The sequence below is a fragment of the Myxine glutinosa genome, chromosome 7 (genome assembly GCF_964187855.1).
Source record: "Myxine glutinosa chromosome 7, kmMyxGlut1.1, whole genome shotgun sequence".
Lineage (NCBI taxonomy): Eukaryota > Metazoa > Chordata > Myxini > Myxiniformes > Myxinidae > Myxine > Myxine glutinosa.
Genome location: NC_136267.1, coordinates 28,688,883 through 28,696,074, shown reverse-complemented (window position 1 = coordinate 28,696,074; position 7,192 = coordinate 28,688,883).

The window sequence follows — 7,192 nt, the reverse complement described above, 5'->3', positions numbered from 1 at the left end:
TCCCCCCCCCCCCCCCTCCCCTTCCCACGCCTCCTGCCCCCAAGCCCTCTCCCTCCCACACTTCTCCCTGCTCTCAAATGTTGTGGTTGTGTGCTTCCCCTTCTCTCCCCATCTTGTCTTCCGCTCCCTCTTTTTGTATATTTTGTTTGTCTGGTTGATTTGTTTGTGAAATAAATGTTAGCTCTTTCACGAGCCTCGATTCAGTATACAAAAAAAAAAAAAAAAATTTAGAAAAGTCCCACTACATGTAGCAAAGGAAAAAGTCCCACTAAATGTAGCAAAGGGAAAAGTCCCACTACATGTAGCAAAGGGAAAAGTCCTACTACATGTAGCAAATAGAAAAGTCCCACTACATGTAGCAAACAGAAAAGTCTCAGGTGGCAAAGAGAAAAGTACCACTACATGTAGCAAATAGAAAAGTCCCACTACATGTAGCAAAGGAAAAAGTCCCACTAAATGTAGCAAAGAGAAAAGTCCCACTACATGTAGCAAAAGGAAAAGTCCCACGACATGTAGCAAATAGAAAAGTCCCACTACATGTAGCAAACAGAAAAGTCCCACTACATGTAGCAAACAGAAAAGTCCCACTACATGCAGCAAACAGAAAAGTCTCAGGTGGCAAAGAGAGAAGTACCACTACATGTAGCAAAGGGAAAAGTCCCACATGGCAAAGAGAAAAGTCTCAGATGGCAAAGGGAAAAGTCCCACTACATGTAGCAAATAGAAAAGTCCCACTACATGTAGCAAAGGAAAAAGTCCCACGACATGCACTAAAAGGAAAATTCCCACGACATGTAGCAAATAGAAAAGTCCCACTACATGTAGCAAACAGAAAAGTCTCAGGTGGCAAAGAGAAAAGTACCACTACATGTAGCAAATAGAAAAGTCCCACTACATGTAGCAAAGGAAAAAGTCCCACTAAATGTAGCAAAGAGAAAAGTCCCACTACATGTAGCAAAAGGAAAAGTCCCACGACATGTAGCAAAGAGAAAAGTCCCACTACATGTAGCAAACAGAAAAGTCCCACTACATGCAGCAAACAGAAAAGTCTCAGGTGGCAAAGAGAGAAGTACCACTACATGTAGCAAAGGGAAAAGTCCCACATGGCAAAGAGAAAAGTCTCAGATGGCAAAGGGAAAAGTCCCACTACATGTAGCAAATAGAAAAGTCCCACTACATGTAGCAAAGGAAAAAGTCCCACGACATGCACTAAAAGGAAAAGTCCCACGACATGTAGCAAATAGAAAAGTCCCACTACATGTAGCAAACAGAAAAGTCTCAGGTGGCAAAGAGAAAAGTACCACTACATGTAGAAAAGGGAAAAGTCCCACGTGGCAAAGAGAAAAGTCTCAGATGGCAAAGGGAAAAGTCCCACTACATGTAGCAAATAGAAAAGTCCCACTACATGTAGCAAAGGGAAAAGTCCCACTACATGTAGCAAAAGGAAAAGTCCCACGACATGTAGCAAAAGGAAAAGTCCCACGACATGTAGCAAATAGAAAAGTCCCACTACATGTAGCAAAGGGAAAAGTCCCACTACATGTAGCAAAAGGAAAAGTCCCACGACATGTAGCAAATAGAAAAGTCCCACTGCATGTAGCAAAGGGAAAAGTCCCACTGCATGTAGCAAAGAGAAAAGTCCCACTACATGTAGCAAAGGGAAAAGTCCCACTACATGTAGCAAAGAGAAAAGTCCCACTACATGTAGCAAAGGGAAAGGTCCCACTGCATGTAGCAAAGGGAAAAGTCCCACTGCATGTAGCAAAGGGAAAAGTCCCACTGCATGTAGCAAAGGGAAAAGTCCCACGTGGCAAAGAGAAAAGTCCCACTACATGCAGCAAAGTGAAAAGTCCCACTACATGTAGCAAAAGGAAAAGTCCCACTGCATGTAGCAAAGGGAAAAGTCCCACTGCATGTAGCAAAGGGAAAAGTCCCACGTGGCAAAGAGAAAAGTCCCACTACATGTAGCAAAGTGAAAAGTCCCACTACATGTAGCAAAGGGAAAAGTCCCACTACATGTAGCAAAAGGAAAAGTCCCACTACATGTAGCAAAGAGAAAAGTCCCACTACATGTAGCAAAGGGAAAAGTCCCACGTGGCAAAGAGAAAAGTCCCACTACATGTAGCAAAGGGAAAAGTCCCACTACATGTAGCAAAGGGAAAAGTCCCACTACATGTAGCAAAGGGAAAAGTCCCACGACATGCAGCAAATAGAAAAGTCCCACTACATGTAGCAAAGGAAAAAGTCCCACTAAATGTAGCAAAGGAAAAAGTCCCACTACATGTAGCAAAAGGAAAAGTCCCACGACATGCAGCAAAGGGAAAAGTCCCACTAAATGTAGCAAAGGAAAAAGTCCCACTAAATGTAGCAAAGGGAAAAGTCCCACGTGGCAAAGAGAAAAGTCCCACCACATGTAGCAAAGGGAAAAGTCCCACTACATGTAGCAAATAGAAAAGTCCCACTACATGTAGCAAAGGAAAAAGTCCCACTAAATGTAGCAAAGGGAAAAGTCCCACTAGGAAAAGTCCCAAAAGGAAAAGTCCCCCCCCCCCCCCCTCCCCTTCCTACGCCTCCTGCCCCCAAGCCCTCTCCCTCCCACACTTCTCCCTGCTCTCAAATGTTGTGGTTGTGTGCTTCCCCTTCTCTCCCCATCTTGTCTTCCGCTCCCTCTTTTTGTATATTTTGTTTGTCTGGTTGATTTGTTTGTGAAATAAATGTTAGCTCTTTCACGAGCCTCGATTCAGTATACAAAAAAAAAAAAAAAAAAAAAAATTTAGAAAAGTCCCACTACATGTAGCAAAGGAAAAAGTCCCACTAAATGTAGCAAAGGGAAAAGTCCCACTACATGTAGCAAAGGGAAAAGTCCTACTACATGTAGCAAATAGAAAAGTCCCACTACATGTAGCAAACAGAAAAGTCTCAGGTGGCAAAGAGAAAAGTACCACTACATGTAGCAAATAGAAAAGTCCCACTACATGTAGCAAAGGAAAAAGTCCCACTAAATGTAGCAAAGAGAAAAGTCCCACTACATGTAGCAAAAGGAAAAGTCCCACGACATGTAGCAAATAGAAAAGTCCCACTACATGTAGCAAACAGAAAAGTCCCACTACATGCAGCAAACAGAAAAGTCTCAGGTGGCAAAGAGAGAAGTACCACTACATGTAGCAAAGGGAAAAGTCCCACATGGCAAAGAGAAAAGTCTCAGATGGCAAAGGGAAAAGTCCCACTACATGTAGCAAATAGAAAAGTCCCACTACATGTAGCAAAGGAAAAAGTCCCACGACATGCACTAAAAGGAAAAGTCCCACGACATGTAGCAAATAGAAAAGTCCCACTACATGTAGCAAACAGAAAAGTCTCAGGTGGCAAAGAGAAAAGTACCACTACATGTAGAAAAGGGAAAAGTCCCACGTGGCAAAGAGAAAAGTCTCAGATGGCAAAGGGAAAAGTCCCACTACATGTAGCAAAAGGAAAAGTCCCACTACATGTAGCAAAGGGAAAAGTCCCACATGGCAAAGAGAAAAGTCCCACTACATGTAGCAAAAGGAAAAGTCCCACGACATGTAGCAAATAGAAAAGTCCCACTACATGTAGCAAACAGAAAAGTCCCACTACATGTAGCAAACAGAAAAGTCCCACTACATGCAGCAAACAGAAAAGTCTCAGGTGGCAAAGAGAGAAGTACCACTACATGTAGCAAAGGGAAAAGTCCCACATGGCAAAGAGAAAAGTCTCAGATGGCAAAGGGAAAAGTCCCACTACATGTAGCAAATAGAAAAGTCCCACTACATGTAGCAAAGGAAAAAGTCCCACGACATGCACTAAAAGGAAAAGTCCCACGACATGTAGCAAATAGAAAAGTCCCACTACATGTAGCAAACAGAAAAGTCTCAGGTGGCAAAGAGAAAAGTACCACTACATGTAGCAAATAGAAAAGTCCCACTACATGTAGCAAAGGAAAAAGTCCCACTAAATGTAGCAAAGAGAAAAGTCCCACTACATGTAGCAAAAGGAAAAGTCCCACGACATGTAGCAAAGAGAAAAGTCCCACTACATGTAGCAAACAGAAAAGTCCCACTACATGCAGCAAACAGAAAAGTCTCAGGTGGCAAAGAGAGAAGTACCACTACATGTAGCAAAGGGAAAAGTCCCACATGGCAAAGAGAAAAGTCTCAGATGGCAAAGGGAAAAGTCCCACTACATGTAGCAAATAGAAAAGTCCCACTACATGTAGCAAAGGAAAAAGTCCCACGACATGCACTAAAAGGAAAAGTCCCACGACATGTAGCAAATAAAAAAAGTCCCACTACATGTAGCAAACAGAAAAGTCTCAGGTGGCAAAGAGAAAAGTACCACTACATGTAGCAAATAGAAAAGTCCCACTACATGTAGCAAAGGAAAAAGTCCCACTAAATGTAGCAAAGAGAAAAGTCCCACTACATGTAGCAAAAGGAAAAGTCCCACGACATGTAGCAAATAGAAAAGTCCCACTACATGTAGCAAACAGAAAAGTCCCACTACATGCAGCAAACAGAAAAGTCTCAGGTGGCAAAGAGAGAAGTACCACTACATGTAGCAAAGGGAAAAGTCCCACATGGCAAAGAGAAAAGTCTCAGATGGCAAAGGGAAAAGTCCCACTACATGTAGCAAATAGAAAAGTCCCACTACATGTAGCAAAGGAAAAAGTCCCACGACATGCACTAAAAGGAAAAGTCCCACGACATGTAGCAAATAGAAAAGTCCCACTACATGTAGCAAACAGAAAAGTCTCAGGTGGCAAAGAGAAAAGTACCACTACATGTAGAAAAGGGAAAAGTCCCACGTGGCAAAGAGAAAAGTCTCAGATGGCAAAGGGAAAAGTCCCACTACATGTAGCAAATAGAAAAGTCCCACTACATGTAGCAAAGGGAAAAGTCCCACTACATGTAGCAAAAGGAAAAGTCCCACGACATGTAGCAAAAGGAAAAGTCCCACGACATGTAGCAAATAGAAAAGTCCCACTACATGTAGCAAAGGGAAAAGTCCCACTACATGTAGCAAAAGGAAAAGTCCCACGACATGTAGCAAATAGAAAAGTCCCACGACATGTAGCAAACAGAAAAGTCTCAGGTGGCAAAGAGAAAAGTACCACTACATGTAGCAAAGGGAAAAGTCCCACGTGGCAAAGAGAAAAGTCTCAGGTGGCACAGAGAAAAGTGTCCATGCCAACATTTTCACCCCTTTATAATCAAATGGGATTTTTTTGTGATTTTATCGCCAAACCTCAGGAATTGTTCAAGATATCATCGTTTATTTGTACATATCTGTGGTATATATATATATATGTGTATAAAATCGGGGTCAAAATTGGTCAAGGCCAATGTCATCCAAAACGTCTGGACACCTACCTATTAGGCCACAATTAGAAAATGTATCAAGCAAATTTGTTGTGCACAACATTCAATCATGTAAAACACTTAATAGGTCAAATTTTCCAAATTACCAAATTAGCATTTCCATGGCAACGATTGTTTCCTTCCATTTTGCAAGTATCCTTTGCACAACACATTTTCTTTTTTATTCACAAACAATGGTTGTTCTTCTGAGCGGACCACCATTGTGTATAAGGTAAACCTGTACCATATGTTGCAGTCCACATCATCACTTTATGTTTTATTCACAATTGAAGAGATTAAACTAACCACTGTTAGAGTTGAAGAAGGTTACATGTCAGTAATACCTGCAAAAAAAATGTACAAATCAAAATTCACCAGTTGAAAAAGTATTCAGCCCCTTAGGTCAGTACTTGGCAGAAGCACCTTTTTCAGCAATGACTGCTGCGAGTATTTTCGGGTCGGTCCACTAGCTTTGCACAGTGAGATGGTGAAATATTTGCCCATTCTTCACATGAAAATTTCTATACATCTGCCAAGTTTGATGGGGATCATTGATGGACTGCAATCTTCAAGTCTCACCATAAAATGTTCAATTGGGTTAAAGTCAGGACTTTGACTGGGTCACTCAAGAACACTTATTTTCTTCTTATTCAGCCATTCCAATGTGGCGTTAGCTTTGTCATTCGGATCATTGTCCTGCTGAAATGTGAATCTCATACCCAGTTTAAGATTCATCGCTGGCTCAAGCAGGATTTCATAAAGGATTCTCCTTTACTTTATACCATCCATTGTCCCTTGTATCAGGACAAGCTTGCCAGTCCCTGTTGATGAAAAGCAGCCCCATAACATGATGCTGCCACCGCCATGCTTGACAGTGGGGATGTTGTTGACTGGCTGATGTGCAGTGTTAGACTTGCGCCAGACGTAACTCTTTGCATTTAGACCAAAAGTTCCATTTTTGTCTTGTCTAGCCACAAAACCTTTCTCCACATGATGCAGTATCATTAATTTAAGATGATATTTCTGCGAACTCTGTATGAGTTTTTAGATGCCTCTTTTCCAGTAATGGCTTAGTTCTTGTCACCTGTCCGTAGAGGCCAGAATTGTGAAGGGAACGGCATACTGTTGATTATTATTATTATTATTTTGTATACATAATCGAGGCTCGTGAAAGAGCTAACATTTATCACACAAACAAATCAAACAGACGAACAAACAAAGTATATAAAAAGGGGAGCGGTAGACAAGATGGGGAGAGAAGGGGAAGCACATAAACACAACATTTGAGAGGGACATCGGGAATGTGTGGGAGGGAGAGGGCTTGGGGGGAGGCGGCGTGGGAAGTGGGGGGTGGGGGGGGGGGGTTGGGAGAAGTATAAACACAAGGACACCAAGGACTTCCAGGAAAGAAGTTGGTACAGTGTGGCCCCATTATAACGCGATTGCTGAGGTCCATAAAATGTCATCGCGAAAAAAGCGGGGTCGCGCTAAATCGGGGTTCAAGAAAATCAGCGTTCAAAATGACCCAATGTTACCCTAATATCCTAAAACATCCTAAAACAACAAATAAAAACATTCAAAAATATTAGCAATCATCATTTACAGATTATTTCTTCAAAAAGTGATTGAGTGTTCCTTGCTTGAACGTAGCATGTCACTGGCTGCGAGCGAAATATAGAATGCTTCTGAGTTGGAGGATTTTTATGTGGTCCACCTCCTGGGTCTCAGCCAACGGAGGCTTGCATTGAGGTGTTCAATGGCTTCAGACACTTTTGTGGGTGGGGTTGGAGGCTCTTCATTATCATCTTCTTGTGGCT